The sequence below is a fragment of the Arvicanthis niloticus genome, chromosome 7 (genome assembly GCF_011762505.2).
Source record: "Arvicanthis niloticus isolate mArvNil1 chromosome 7, mArvNil1.pat.X, whole genome shotgun sequence".
NCBI lineage: Eukaryota > Metazoa > Chordata > Mammalia > Rodentia > Muridae > Arvicanthis > Arvicanthis niloticus.
The window spans coordinates 66,961,065-66,976,437 of record NC_047664.1 but is presented as its reverse complement, the minus strand read 5'-3'; the positions used below and the strand labels follow the sequence as shown (position 1 = coordinate 66,976,437).

The window sequence follows — 15,373 nt, the reverse complement described above, 5'->3', positions numbered from 1 at the left end:
CTGGCCTGGAACTATGTAGACTGGTCTGGTCTCAAACTCACAGAAGATCCTCCTGCTTCTGCCTCAGGAGTGGTAGGAAGAGAAGCATGAGCCACCATGTCTGGCCTACATATCTTTTTTATTTATTGAAGTTTAAAGACTGACTTTAAGATCCAGGCAGAACCTATACAGAATCCCATAAAGATTCCCCATGTCTGTGGAGTAAGGCTTTTATGAGATTGTGATAAGATGTTTGGCAAGGATGAAATAATCTGCATGCATGATTAACTGAGTAGATCAGTCAAAGCAGTACATACACATGGCTGGCAACTCGGGTTTGTGTACATGTATGTAAGATTTTTTTCTTCTCTTTTCTCTCTTCTCTCTTCTCTCTTCTCCTCTCTCTCTCTCTCTCTCTCTCTCTCTCTCTCTCTCTCTCTCTCTCTCTCTCTGTGTCTTTTCAAGACAAGGTTTTTCTAACTTGTTCTATAGACCAGGCTGGCCTCCAACTCAGAGATCCCCCTGCCTCTACCTCCCAAGTGCTGTGATTAAAGGTGTGTGCCACCACTACCTTGCTCTTTTTTTTTTTTTTTAAATGTTGTGTTGGGGATTAAAACCAGGGTCCATATGGAGCGGTGGCCCACAAATTTAATCACAGCACTTGGAAGACAGAGGCAGCCAGTTTGAGGCCAGCCTGGTCTACAATGTGAATTCCAGGAAAGCCAAGGCTACACAGAGAAACCCTGTCTTGAAAACCAAAAACCAAAACCAACAAACCCCAGGGTCTATTGCATGTTAGACCAACACTTCACTAAGCTACACTCCAAGACTTTTAAAAGCACCCAGTCCTTTGCTTTACTTTTTCTGCAGAGACAGGGTCTCAGTGACCTGCCCAGGCAGGGCTTAAATGTCTAATATTCCTGCCTTAAGTTTCTATAGCTGCTGAGATTACAGGTCTGTGCCATTAGACCCTGCTGCTGTTTTTCTCCACCTGGGCCTCTTTATAGAGCTGATGTTAAAGAGTGACAGGTGACTGGCTTCCCTCCAAACAGACAAACTAAAAGAAGGGGGTGGAAGGCTCCAATGAACACATTTATGAGTTGCTTTCAGAAGGCACATTTTAGCGATATCCTATTTATCCAACAAACCCTGAGGTAACATGACACTGCAGAGGTAAGAATCACTGAAGGTCATGTTGGTGGCTGACCTAGGATCCCAACACCTTTTCTTGTGGCTGTTGGGAATTGAACTCAGGACCTCTGGAAGGCAGTCAGTTTTCTTAACCACTGAGCCATCTCTCCAGCCCCATGTCTTCTCTTGTAACTTACTTTATAAAGCAAATACTGAGGACATACAGTGGACTATGGCCTCTCACCAGGCCTGCTCTCCCAAGGCTCTCCCCACTATTTCCTAACAACTCCCTGCCCATGTATTTTTTTAATTTATAAATTTCATCTTTTACTTGATCTCCTCTTTCAAAAAGAAATCAATCAAAAAGAAAATGGAATCAAGATACTTGGAGTCAAGAAAAAAAACTTGATACAAATCTATTTAAAATTCCACTCAGAGCACATATGTGCTAGGCAGCGGTGGCACACACCTTTATCCCCAACAGAGGCAGGTAGATCTCTGTGAGTTCGAGGCCAACCTGGTCTCCATAGTGAGTTCCAGGACAGCTGGAGCTACACCCTGTCTCAACCCCATCCCCCAAAAGTGAGGGTATCCCTCCAGGTGTAATACAGGAAAGTAAACCCCTCCTTCGAGAGAATGAAATCCTGGTGCAGACTGGCTTTTTCAATCTGAGTCAGACATTGAACTGAGGTAGTTCAACGCCAGCATATTTAAAGCACAATAGAATTTGGGGAAAGGTTTCCAGGCAACAATCAGTCCAATCAGCCCAATTCCAGGTGCACAATAAAGATTAAGATAGAAACTCTTTCCAAGGTACAAGTGACTATGAGGGTGGGTTCTATGGCTAAAAGGTCCAGAATCCAGTGTGGTTTCTGACAGCATAGAGGTCAGCAACCCTGAAGTACTTCCGACATCTAAACTAAGAATAGGTGGAGTCTAGGGAGGGAAGAGCCTGAGATAAGCATTCTAGGGAATTAGGTCTGCCCCCACTGATATCGAAAAGGTCAGCAGGTCATTAACAACATCCACATTCAGCTTTCTGGATGCAATTCCAGTATTTGATTTTATCTCCTCCATTGAGAAGTAACCAAGTGTTTAACATTCCTGCTTCTCCTAGTGCTGTGTGAGTACAAGGACCTCAACAACAACAACAAAACAATCTCTGAAAAAGCACAAATATAATGGAAAAATGTTGTATTTTAACATTGGTAAGGGTTGTAAAATTCTGAGCCCCAAAATGCTCTTGAAACTAAGCAACTGAAAGGGCAGAATTAGACGTGAATTATACCTCAATAAGGATGTTAAAGTATGAAAGAATTCTTAGGAAATTAATTTCCAATAAATCTGAAATGAATTAGACAACCTATGTTTAGGTAAAAGAAAAATTAGACAAATTTGGTGTCAACTGAAAACAAGATATGTAAGAATAAACAAATATATTTTTAAAATAATTTATGTAAAATATACTTGCATAAGGCAATATGATAAATGTAATGTTTGTAACTCATCAATACTTGAAATAAACATTTCTGGGCATGGTGTCGCAAGCCTTTAACCCCAGCCCCTGAAGGCAAAAGCTGGTAGATCTCTAAGTTCTAGGCCACCCTGGTCTACAGAACGAGTTCCAGGACAGCCAGGGCTTCAGAGAGAAACCTTGTCTCAGAAAAAGAAATGTCAAGAGCATCCACTAGGATGGGAACAGTTACAAATGCCATCTTGGGCCCTAGAGAGATAGCTTAGAGTTTGAAAGCACTGGCTGCTCTTCCAGAGGACCTGGTTTCAATTTCCAGCACCCACATGACGACTCAGAACTGTCTTGTGGCTCTAGTTCCAGGGGATCTGATACCCTCACACAGAAATACATGCAGGCAAAACCAATGCATATAAACTAAAAAAATAATTACATATATGTGTATGAAATGCTGTCTTCATAAAGTGCTAGTATTAAATGAAAAAGGATAGTGTCACTTGGTTGATGTAGAATTTCTGAAAATATTTCATGCAGATGTCAAAGAAAACGGTGATTTTTAAGGAATAAAGTAAAAATAACGCATACAAGTGGATTACAAGTTGGGAAGTCAGGTCGGTGTATTTGCTTGGCAAGCAGACATTGATTATTGTTTTGTTTGTTTTTTTCAAGATAAGAGTTTCTCTGTACAGCCCTGGCTGTCCTGGAACTCTGTAGACCAGGGGGCTTCAAACTCAAGAGATCCACCGGCCATTCATTTCTCGTGCTGGGATTAAGGGCATGGACCATCGATGCCTCGCCAGTTTTGTTTTTCTCAACTCAGCAACCGAGAATCATAAAGGTTTCTTTTTTCTTTTTTAAAATATGGGATGTTTCATCATTGAAATTATTTGTAGTTACAGTGTGTACCGAGGAAGACAGAGCTCTTGTGCTTGTTTTGGCTGGTCGGTCTTTGTTGTCTTTTTTTTTTTTTTTTTTTTAAATTTTTTTTCTTAACTTGTAACTTTACCAAAGTGTGCAGGCTGTACCTCAGTAGAACACGGAAATTTTGAACCACGCAGCCAAAGACAGACTGGACAGTACTGTTTTAAAGGATTTTGTTTTTCTTTTTGTTGTCAGATTGTTAGGATATTAGGGAAGAAAATGAAATTCTAAGTGGATGTTTTCTGAAGTTCACTATTTTTTTTCCAGACTTTAGATTCTCAGAATAATTTTTTCTTGTATTTGCTTATAAAAATATGCTTAGTTTCGTCCATAGTTCCTTGAAGTCATTGGATACATCTGCAGAATTAGGGCTTCCACAACTGCTTTCAGAGATGCTCTTTTTGCTTCTCAGGCTCCAGACGTCTATTTGCTGGTATTTCCCGACCTTTCTTACATAGGAATGAAGCTGTCTTTGGATTGTTGAAATACTGCTTCCTAGCTCCCTAGCCCAAGAAAGGTGTGCCTCTACCTCTCTCACCAGGAAGGAGGGCAAAACCAAGGCTAGGCTCCCCTCACCTTAAAACAAAACAAAACAAGACTTAGTCTATGCTGCACTGGCTGGGATCAAATTCACATACTCCCACACACTCTCCCAGGGTTTTTGTATGTAGCCCTGGCTGTCCTGGAACTCGCTCTGTAGACCAACCAGCCTGTCTCATGACGTTGAGGCATCACACCCAGGTTCTAAACATATCTCTTTTAACGTTAATGTTGAACTTAATTTAGGTCTGTTTTCCAGTCCAAAATTCGAACGTCATCAGGAACACTCAAACCCCCACAGATGACATGCTTCTGTAATCTTCGAGAATCTCCGATTTTCACGTGTGCCTGATGATGAACGACCACCACATTGGCCGGTAGACCGGGTCTCAGCGGTCATCAATTTGTGCGCGGGCCCCTCCACCTAAGTGTGACTAAACACTGCGGTGGACAGAAGCCATTCCCTCAGCAAACAGACTCACACGTCAGCCGATAAGGACCACGGAAGACAACACGGAGACTACGTGGGACAATTCAACAGCCCGAGGGCCCTTCCTTCACAGTGGAGCAACCCCACCCCTCCACACCGGAACTGCCTCCTCCGCGCCCGGCGCGCCCACGCACGTCAGCGTCGAAGCTGCGGGAGCCGCCCCCCTCCGACGCAGGTGGCCCGCGCGACACGCGCATGCTCACTAGGTAGGGTCACGGGAGGCTACGGTCGCTACAATCTGTTGCGCCGCCCTCGGGAGCTGGCAGATCCGGGTCTCGTGGCTAAGAGTGACGTGGTCTATCGAATCCAAACAGAGGGGAGGAGGCCGGCGGCCAGCAGCAGCGGCAGCGACAGCGGCGTCCGGAACGCTCCCGGCCGCCACCCTCCCCGCCCGCCGCTTGTTTGGGCGGGTGAGTGTCCCCCCCCCGGCCCACCGCCCTCCTCGGCGACCCTCTTCGCGTCGCCACTTCTATGGCCGCGCGCTCCCGGGGACCGCTGCGGCAGAGCGGGCGCCTCTGCCTGGGCGCTGCACGCAGGGAGCCCGCAGCCGCTGGCCGGGCAGCCTGCAGCTGGGCTGGACAGGCACCCGCAGCCCAGGTCTTTCACTTTTAGGGCCACATAGGCGGCGCGGGCGTGCAGGGGATTAGGGACAGTAACCACGAATGCCGGGCGGTGGCGTTTGCCTGGTGGGTTCGATGAAGTCACCCGGACGCGGCCCTTTGTTGTGGTGTGTGGTAGCTGCCATCCTGAAAGCCAGAGCTCTTCTTTAACCTCCATTGTGTTGCGGATTTAAAGGATTCCCCTTTTCTGTTGGTTCAGTATGTGGAGCCGGGGCTGACAATGGAGCAGGTAGCAGCACCGTTATTGGAAGGGATGCAGCGCAACAGTCCGGCAGTGGGTTGAGATCCGTGTCGCTGCTTAAAGCCGAAGTTTTTCGAAGTGGCTGCTTAAACGTTAGGATTTTAGCCAAGATGATACTTGCTAACTGTAGAGAGGTGGCAGGATGCTTTTAGTTTTCCCAGTTGGAAAAGCCGAGGATGAGGCCTTAATAATGGAATGCCCTGGGTTTACATCTGGAGCGCCTGATGAGCTTCAGGAAGCATTTGCCTGCATCTGTGGAAGATACCCTCCCGATTTTGTGCTGTGGTGTCAGTTGGCAGCTATTCGCACCAGAATTTGGCAAAACCTACAATTTCCCAAGGGTTCTAGTCTGGAAACGCGCTGCCCTGTGTCTGATGTGGAGGTTAGGGGAAGCAGCTGCGTGCTCCTGCTTCAGGTGACTCACTGCTCTCGCAGATTCCTTTAGTGTAACCGCCCACCCTTTTGCCCTCAGCACTCAGACCAGAAAACCAAGCCTGGATGTGCCACCGTCGTTTTGAAAAGGGACACTTCCCCCTCTCCAAGATACTTAATTAAAGTGTTTCTGTGGAAAGCAGCAGGAAAGAACGACAAAAACAGATTGATTGCTTTCCATCAAATCTGGGAAGAATTCTTAGGAATTTAGACCCCTATCTTTGAGGGGTGTGCCCTTGGGCAGTGACGGGCTTCTTTATTAAATCTTTTCCTCCTGTGTAGGTCATGGATTTTTCCCCCTCTTTTCTTTTACTATACTTGGAATCCTGTTGATATAGACAAAGGAGAATTTTCGTTTTGCACTTCCCCCTTTTCAGATAAAAAAAAACCCACCCTTTTTACTATTCTGAAACAATCTTTTTTTGTTTTGTGAGATGTTTTTGTGATGATTGGAGGAAATGTTGATAGTAGGTGAGGAGAAAAGAATGATAATCGTGCCACTCCTCTTGCCAGAATGTTAGTTCATATCCTTCCAGATGCTTTTGCAGTTGCTTTATAAAAATACGGTGTCACACTACGTTTGGTTTTTTAAAAATAAATTTTATTTATTTTATTTAATGTGTACGGATATTTTGCCTGTATATATGCTTGTGCACTTTGTGCATTCCTGGGTGCCCAGGGAGGGGTTGGAGTCCAGGGGATTGGAGTTACAGAGGAGTCGGAGTTGCTATGTTGCAGGGAACCAAACCCAGGTCCTCTGGAAGAGTAGTTAATGCTGTAATCCCTGAGCCACCCCATGCATTTGTTTCCCTTCCTGCCCCTTTGGCTTTACATACTGGCACTTTTTTGGGTTGTTTGTTTGTTTGTTTGTTTATTTATTTATTTGTAGCTATGGACTGTGGACCTTTTAGGGTGAAATTCCACTGATGGAAAAGCAATGGTTATTAACGCCGTGGAGTGGAAAGTTTTCCCCTATGTCTCTCTTGGTGAAACTGTGAGACTTAATAAATCAGACACTGAACGGCATGTAGGCTTACATACCTTGTTAAACAGTCCAGGCAGTAAGTGCACTGCAGTGCGGAGTTTTGGTGTTTTGTTTTTAATGGTCCCACAGGTAAGTTTAGGTGTAACCCTTAGTTACGCCGTATTCCAAATGCAATGCGTCTGTTACCACCCCATTCCATAAGAGTCTGGAGGAAACTATTTTGCATAGCATACTTATTTACTTTATTAGCTTTGGGGTTGAGGTATGTGCCATCTGTTACAGTTTTTGTTGTTTGGTTTTTAACCACTGACACCAAAGGAGCCTATCCAGAAATGAAATGCCCTCTTTACCCCAGCTTCAAAGGCTGAGCCCCGTGAAGTATCCTAAGTCTGCTAATACCACTTTGGGCTGATGGCTCATAAGCTTCCCTAAGACCTATAAATCTCTTTTGTCGTTCATTATCTCCTGAGTAATTAATTCCAGATAGTTAGTACTCTGTGACTCTTCTTTAGTTTTTACAAGGCTTTACGGATTATTTTGTGTGTGTGCCTATATCTAATGTGCACATGAGTGTGAGTGTAAGCGTGTGTGTGTGTGTGTGTGTGTGTGTGTGTGTGCGCGCGCGCGCGCGTGCACCAGAGGAAGCCAGAAGAGGGTACTGGATTCCCTAGTACTAGAGCTGACGTAGTTATGAGTTTATGGGCCACCATGCAAGGGTACTAGGGACCAAACTGGGGTCCTCTAGACAAGAAGCAAGTGCTCTTAATGACTGAGCCATCTCTCCAGCCCCTTTAATTATAAAAAATTACAGTACTCAGTATGCATTCCTTTCCCATCCCTGGTGCTACCGCCCTTGCTAGACTACCACAGTCTCTTATGTGGTCAACTGAAGTAATTTCCTGGCCTCTCTCCAGCTCTGGCTACATACTTATGGTGCATTCCTCATGTCACAACCTAAGAGTTTCCTCAAATTTTAGATAGATGTGTGCATACTCGCATGTGCTCACCCCCCGCCCCCCAACACACAGCTGATTGAAAGTCTCAGGATAAAACCCTAGCCTGGCATGGTTGCAAACACCTTTAATCCCAGCACTCTTGGGAGGCAGAGGTAAGCAGCTGTCTTTGAGTTGGCTGTCAGCCTTTGAGTATCAGGTTTGTTAGGCACATCCTACCTAGTCCTAGTCCTGTACTCTAGAGCCTGGCCCATCAGTAAACCAGTGTCCTGGTTTTCATCTCTTTTTGTTATGTCTGAATCTACTAGCATTTGAACTACTGCCCGAAGGCCTTTGCTCTTCTGTACCCCGAAGCTTCAGTATCCTCACAGTCTGCTTTGGCCAGTTCGTTTCTGTCATCCAAGTTGCAGTTCAGATGTTGGCTTTTCAAAGACATTACCCCATATTTCTGTTCTTTTTATCTTATTCACAGCATTCATCACTACGTGGATTGCCTTAATTTAATTTTTTTTATGCTTCTTACGCTGGCAGTTCTTCAAAATGGCATAATGGGAACTCCATGGTTGTTGCTGGATGAACGAGCTTGTGGGCATTTCTATGCTCCTCCTCGTTAGGCCTGCTCGGTCTCAGAAAACTACTCAGCAGCCTCTTACAGGACAGTCTTCATTCTGTTCAGTAACCTTTGGTGTTCGGGCCAAAGAGCATCCTTCTGTTTTAGACCTATGGAACCTTGGAGAAGTGGGTTCCTAGCATCTGTGTCCTTCCCCAACCCACTTTTTTGTGGTGCTGCAAATTGAACCCAACCCTTTGTACGTGGTAGGTAAGCACCTTACCGTTGAGTTACACCCCAGACCTTGGCTGCACCTTTTGTTGATTTTTGAGGTGGGGTTTTATGAAGCCTAGGCTGGCCTGGGGCCCATCTTGAACTTCTGATCCTGTTACTTACACCAGGCTTTGGGTTTTTGAGGCAGTGTCTTGGCTCCGTAGCTTAGGCTGGCCTTGGTTAACTGGAGGTCTTCCTGTCTCTCCCCCAGAGGATTCCCCAGTGTAATTACAGACATGAACCACCACACCCAGCTCCAAATTTGTACTTTCAACAAAACCTTTCGGTGATTTTGTTGTCCATTAAAGTTTGAGAATGTTTCTCAGTTTTTAATGTTTCCTTTTCAGAAGAGAACTTTTTTTATAGTGGTCCTGATTTGGGGTGTGTTAGACAAGGTTACTATGCTGAATATTGCTCTTTAATTTTTTTTCATGTAGCTACCGAGCAATCTAGAGTTAAGTTTTCCTACCCACAACTTTTAACTGGAGACCCTGAGACATAGTGAGTGGTTAATCCTGAGTCTGTGCTTCCTCAGTGTGTCTTACTCACTGTGAGCTACAGCATTTAGAACTGTGCACACTACTTTGAATAAGCTGGGCTATTTTTTTTATTAAGATGTATTTATTTTTATTTTCTGCATATGGGTGATTTGCACACATGTGCACCACGTACATGCAGTACTCACAGAGGTCAAAGACTACATTTGATTTCCTGGAACTGAAATTGTTGTCTACTGTGTGAGTGTCAGGTCCTCTAGAAAAGTGGCCAGTGATTTTAATTGATGAGCCATCTCTCCAGCCCTAAGCTTTTAGTTAAGGGCAAAATAGTGTTTTCTGTCCTATTTGCAACCTATGTGAAAGATATTTTTGAAAAAAAAAAGGTTGATGTTTTATTGTTCAAAGTTGCAGAATGAGGAAACAATTTTGAGAAATACTCTAAGCATGCCTATTTTTGGCTTCTCAGGATGCTGAGGGAGGATGACAGTTTGAGACCAGTGTGGGCAGCATAGTGAGGCCTTATTTCCAACAAAACAAACAACAGCAGCAACCACAAAGAACCCTGTAAAACCTTCCGGGTCTTCTTTGCTCTGAGAGCCTACCTGGCTCGCATTAAGTAAGTTCAGGAACATTTTCCTCCTCTTTATGATATCCTTGTTGATGAGTCATTTATTTCTACATCTGTGGGTGTGAGTGCCTTCCTCTGTGGATTGCATTAGGATAAGCATGAACTGCAGAGAATTCTCAGTGCCAGACTGCTTTGCAAATGAGGGAGAAGATTCGTGTGATGGCTGCATTCATGTCTGAGACTTCAATACAGACAAGGGCTACTGTTTAGTCTTCTGTCCTCTTTTAGCCTCGCTCTTTCTGTGGAGGCTTAGGTCACCAGCTCTTGCCTCACTCAGGGGCCTTGGGCTTCTATTAATAGCCCTGTATTTCTCTTCCTCTACCTCATCTGCTTGTTACTGAGCAGTCACAACGAGCAGTAATGTTTAAGACCAACTGCCATGTTCTGATGCTCTCAGAAGTATGGGCCTTTTCCCCATCTCTTGTTTTTTAATTATTATTTTTTATTTTATGGATGCGGATAGTTTTCGTCTGTGTGTATGTCTATGCACCATGTAAGTGCCTGGTGTCTGAGGCAGTCAGAGAGGGCATTAGATCCCCTGTAACTGGAGTTATTGATGGTTGTGGGGCACTTTGTGGATGCTAGGTCCTTTGGAAAAGTAGCCAATGCTCTTAACCCCAGAGAGGTCTCTCCAGAGCCTACTGTTTGTTTTTTGAGAAAGAGTCTCAATGTAGCCCATGGTAGCCTGTTAACTCTTCCTTCTTCTGTTAGTGGTTGGTATTGAAGCTGTGGCCTCTTATAAGTTATGCAAGGACTATCTCCCATTAAGTTACAACTTAGACCACACTAAACATGGTTTCAACTGGTTTTATGTTATGAAACATTTTGAATAAAATCACTTAAAGTTTTCAGTTTATCTGGGCATGAAAATAATTACCATGCTTATAAATAACTCAAAGAACCATGTTTAGTTAACCCAAACTGAAGAACTATAGTAACCAGTTTAGTTATAAAATAAGCCATAGCAGAGTGTGGTGGTATGCCTTTAATCTCAGCATATAGGTGCCAGAGAAAGGCAGATCTCCCTGAGTTTGAGGCTAGCTTGATCTACATAGTGAGTTCCATGCCAACCAGAACTACACGGTAAAAGTGAAAAAAAAATTAATAGCAGTCAGTGGCTTACCCCTTTAATCCCAGGACTTGGGAGGTAGAGGAGATATCTCTGAATTAAAGACCAGCCTGGCTTATAGAGGGAGTTCCAGAACAGCCAGGGCTACACAGAGAACCCCTGTCTTGAAAAACCAAAAAAAAAAAAAAAAAGTAATAGTAAGTTAAATATAAACCATATTTGAGGGCAGTGGTGGCACATGCCTTTAATCCCAGCACTTGGGAGGCAGAGGCATGCCGATTTCGAGTTTGAGGCCAGCCTGGTCTATAGAGTGAGTTCCAGGACAGCTAGGCCTACACAGAGAAACCCTGTCTCGAAAAACCAAACCATATTTGAAAAACTTTAATGACTCAAAATGAAATAGTAGTTCAGAAAACCTAGGCAGTATGCACGTACTTGACTGTGGCTAGAAAAGTCTGTGTAAACGTTTGTATTAGAGCTGCCTCTGAGGAGAGGCTTGACTTTCAATTTGGGTTTTTCCTGGGGTGGCAGGATGAGATATTTGAAAACTATAATTTGAAATATATATTGTTTTAAAATAGACAACTCTGAAAACATGTATATTTTTCTAAACTACCTGACATTTAGGTGTAATCGTGGAGCTTACACAAACATTTAATAACATTTTTAATGGCACTGCTTTTATTTTGGAGAAAGTTTCCCCTGTTACTTATTTTCATACTGGGTTTTCATTTCCCTTTTTGCTTTTTTAAAAATTGCAGTCAAAACACAGATGTATCAGCTTTGGGTAACTGCAGAGCAGCACTGCTTTCCGCTCGCCTGCGCTCGCTGACCCCATCGCACTGGCAGAACTTCCAGACTTTCACACCTAACTTCTAATCAGGGTGTGAGTGTGGCGAGCAGAGCATCTTCATGACATATATTCCAGAGCTCTAGGGGTCACTGCTTTGGTGGCTAGTGTCCTTTATAGGACAGTTGGGGTTTTGTTTGTTTGGTTGATTTGTTGGTTTGTTTTAGACAGGTTCTGTGTAACTCTGACTAGCCAGGAACTCACCTTGTAGACTGAGCTGGCCTTGAACTCACAGAGATGTGTCAGTGTCTCTGCCACCAGCACTCTCAGCTGTCATTACGATTGATAGAGCTTACTGCTTCAGAGCTCATCTGTAAATTGTAGCACAGCTATTAAAGACTATACTGGCTTTTATAGATAACACTGTCATTACAGATGCCTAGTGTGGATTTTTTTTTTTTTAATCTGTTGAAATTTCTTCTTCGGAATATGACTAGTTCTGTCTCCACTCCTTCTGTATGTGTGTATTGCTGAGGACTGGACCTAGGGTTTTTTGCATGCCTGGCAAGTCCGACCTATAGCTCTGCTCCCCAGGGTAGAAAGCACTCTTGAGGAGAAATTTTAGAAACTGTTATCAGAATTTGAAACTTTAATGATAGTGAGTATAAATAGTTTAATTGAAACATTTGGCCATTTATGGTAAATTTTACTCCTGTACCTTGACCAGGTAATGAGATTCTTTGAGATTGTACATGAGTAAAGCATAGCTGAGGAATAGACAAGAAATCAGTGGGGCTTCAGGGTAGGTTGACATCTTTCTTCCCTTCCCCACTGTGCACACTAATACCCAGGGTCCCCAGGGGAATGGGAACAGTGTAAGGCAGTTTACTGCTGAGGGGTGAAGATGCTTTCTATTGAGTTGGCCTTTAGCATTTTCAGGACACCTAAAAAATTCTCATGTGATCCTTGCACTCTCCTTTAAAGTGAATAGTTTCCATTATCAGTTGCATTTTATAGAGAAACCAAAGTCAAAGAGGCTAAGTGATTTATCCCTCTCAGTAATGCTAATAATTTAAAACTCTTTAAGACATATTATGAGCTAATCCCTTGATGACTTGGTAAGTTGTCTAAAGTGATTCCTGGAATATGAATCAATTATTGGTAGGATTAAAAAAAAAATCACTTAGAAAAAGCATGCCAGGTGGTGGTGGAGCACATATTTAATCCCAGCAGAGGTGGGCAGATCTCTGAGAGTTCTAGGCCAGCCTAATCTACAGACTTCCAGGACAGAAAAGAGGTACACAAAGAAACCCAGTCTCCAAAAACCAAACCAAAAAAAAAAAAAAAAAAAAAAAAAAAAAAAAAAAAAAAAAAAAAAACAACCCTAAAGAAAAGACAGTGTTGAAAACATAGGATTATCCAGGTTGTGTGTATTTCCTCAAGAAGTATATCTGGAATCTTGACTCCAACATGAGCATATCAGGAGGAAGACTAGCACCCTTGTACAGGAACCTGGTATGGAAGCACACAGCAATTCATTTCCGACAAAGGATCAGCGATTCAAGCAAGGCTTCCCTCTATTATGGAGTCAGTTCAAGGCCATCCTGGGCTGTCATACACCTCTCCCCTCCTTTTCCCCAAGACAAGGCCTTAGAGAGAAGCTTGCTGCAACTGTCTTATAGACGTAGCCATTGCCATGAGAGAGACTTAGCTTCCGAAGTGTGAGCAATTTTGGTTTTGTAAGCTCCCAGGCTGCGGCACTTGCTGTAGCAGCTCAAACATACTAAGAGCAAATTGGAAGCAAGAGTAGGACTTGAACAACCCTCTAGATGTGAAATAGCTGTGTCCCTGTCCAATGCATAGAAACTGGAGTTTTTAAAGCGTACATTAGTAAGTTAGTTATGTGTTCACAAATGTAAGCTTGCAAGGTGATTTTGGTGAGGGCTGAGGAGAGAGTTGGTGGTAAATCTCATTCTTAGAGAACACCTCCCTGAGTAGCCCTGTGGAGAGGAGTGAGAAAGCCTGGTTGTGTTTGGCAGAGAACAAAAGTATGGCCGGCTAGGCTTTTCATGTTTTGTTGTGTCTTGTGTTGGGCATTGAATATCAAGCTGCCTTTTGATAAGGATGTGGGTAGTCAGGTACCATTCACGAATAGATGATCCCAGCAGCACTTTGGAAAGTCTGAGGCTATCCTTCCCATCAGCCAGCCAGCCTAGAGTTCAGAAGGTTGGAGGTAAAAGGACTGTAAGCCTTTTGGTGCTCTCAGTCTCCAGAGGACCAAGGATAGCATGTTCTGTAGAAGGCTGCCCTCCTGTGGAAGCCTTCCCTTCATAGACAACAGTAAATTCTGGTGGCTGCACACTGCCCGGCACAGGTTCACATCTGTAGAACATTTTGCCTCAGGGTGAGTCATATCCTGAGTCTGGCCCTGGTTAGATGACACTCAGTCATTCAGGAGTCGGCTTCGTCCTTGGCAGGCACTGTACCACCAAACTGCATTCCCAGCCATGTGACATGTAGGTAAGCTTTTGGGCTTCAGATTTTTCTTAATATACAGGAGTTTTGTTTATGTGTATGTGGTCTGTGTAGGTGTGTGCACGTGGATGCAGGAGCTCACAGAGGCTAGAACAGGATGTCGGATCCCTTGGAGGTAAAGTTATGAACCACCTGATGTGGATGGTAGGGGTTAAACTTGGGTCCTTTGGAAGAGCGGTATGTGTGTTTAACCACTAAGCCCATTTCCCAGGTCCTAGACTTTGTTTTTCAAGACATGGTTTCACTGTGTAGCTCTGGTTGTCCTGGCACTCACCTTTTAGACTAGGCTAGCCTCAAACTCACAGAGATCCTCCTGCCTCTGCCTCCTGAGTATTGGGATCAAAGGCGTGCGCCTCCACTGCCTGGTGACTTTTTTTAAATTACATTTTTTTTGGAGGGCACCTGGGGACAAGCGTGAGTACAGTGATGCCTCTGGAGGTCAGAGGACAGTTTGAGAACGTCTGTCCTCTTCGCTATGTGGGTCCGAGGATCACACTCAGATTGTTAGTGTTGGCAGCAGGCCCCCTTACCCACTGAGCTATCTGAGCCAGGACTTCAGACTTGCGACTTGATACAGAAGTATTGGGAGGGCTATTAGATTAGACTGAGGTATTTTATATTTGAGAAGGGCATGGGTTTTGTGAATTTTGCGAGTTGGCAAAGGTAAAGTGCTATTGTCTGAATATATTGACATTTTAATCACAAGTGTAATGGTCGGGGGGGGGGGGGGGTAAGGCCTTTGGGAGGTAAGTAGATAATGAGGGCAGAGAGCCTTGAAGAACAGTTCGTGTCCCTGTAAGAGAGGCCCAGAGCATGACCTTTCTGGCCATTCAGTAATGTAGTGAGAATGTAACTTTGATGTCCAGACTCCAAGGCTGCCACTTCCGTAGCCTACACATATAGACAAACAAACATACACAGAAATTAAAAGTACATGTTTTAAAAAGATTTACTCTGGTAGAAATGGGCTAGAAGGAAAATAGTAGTGCCCCCCTCCAGGACTCTGTGTTTGTGTGTATTTTGATCTTTTTACTGAGGTTGGACCAGCATGTTTATTTGAACAGTTACTTTTGTGTTAGTATGTATGTTGCATTGTGTTAAGTAACATTAGTAATTCAGCTCTTAGAGTTGAGGGCTGCCTGTTGATTCTTCTGTAGCTTTCTGCCTGGTCTTAGGGTCCCTAAGGATTTATTAGCTAAGTCATTTTCAGGAAAGGAGAAATGAGAAAAGACATAGGCTTGAATGCCTCCTCTGTGTCCTGATCTTTT

The 15,373-nt window shown here is 43.9% G+C and overlaps 1 protein-coding gene across 1 annotated transcript in view; it reads left to right on the top strand.

Moving 5' to 3' along the window:
* Positions 1-4,741: 4,741 nt before the first annotated feature.
* Positions 4,742-15,373, top strand: part of Smim14 (small integral membrane protein 14) — a 48,016-nt gene continuing 37,384 nt past the window's right edge. Inside the window, exon 1 of the mRNA XM_034508883.2 lies at positions 4,742-4,942. The gene's annotated coding sequence lies outside the window, so the exon portion shown is untranslated. The remainder of the gene's footprint in view (positions 4,943-15,373) is intronic.